We start from the raw sequence: 573 nt of genomic DNA, 5'->3' as shown, positions 1-573 counted from the left end.
TGTGTGTGTGTGTGTGTGTGTGTGTGTGTGTGTGTGTGTGTGTGTGTGCGTGCGTGCGTGTCACTCCGTATTGCCTATGTACCCATCTATATCTCTTTATCTATCTGTTTACTTATGTAGTGAAACTAACACCTCGATCGGCATTACATACAAAACTACCTATCGCCATTAGATACAAAACTGCTATCGCCATTCTTCTCATTTAAATATAAACAAACGCGAACGTAGCGGAAAACATTAACCTTCTCATTACGTGACTGATCATTATTCGAATCGGCAACTTCTTCGAACCGTTCCCGCCAGAACGCAAACTGACCAATCACAGCCCTTAATAAGGTCACGCGATAGAGTATATTTCTGATATCCGGTGAGCCGATAGTTTGTTATAAATAGCTTTAACTCATACCCAACAAATTTGTCTCGGTCCAGTTTCTCTTTGAGATCTGTTCCGTGTACCACACGACAGCAGCAGCAACAATTAGCCAGCGACCACTTCAACAGCTTCGTCCAGCCAACGATGACCACCGCCGTCGCCACATCAGCAACAAGAGTCTACGACTACTATCCAGCATC

The sequence above is a fragment of the Octopus bimaculoides genome, chromosome 4 (assembly GCF_001194135.2).
Source record: "Octopus bimaculoides isolate UCB-OBI-ISO-001 chromosome 4, ASM119413v2, whole genome shotgun sequence".
Classification (NCBI taxonomy): Eukaryota; Metazoa; Mollusca; class Cephalopoda; order Octopoda; family Octopodidae; genus Octopus; species Octopus bimaculoides.
This window is presented reverse-complemented; position numbering follows the sequence as displayed.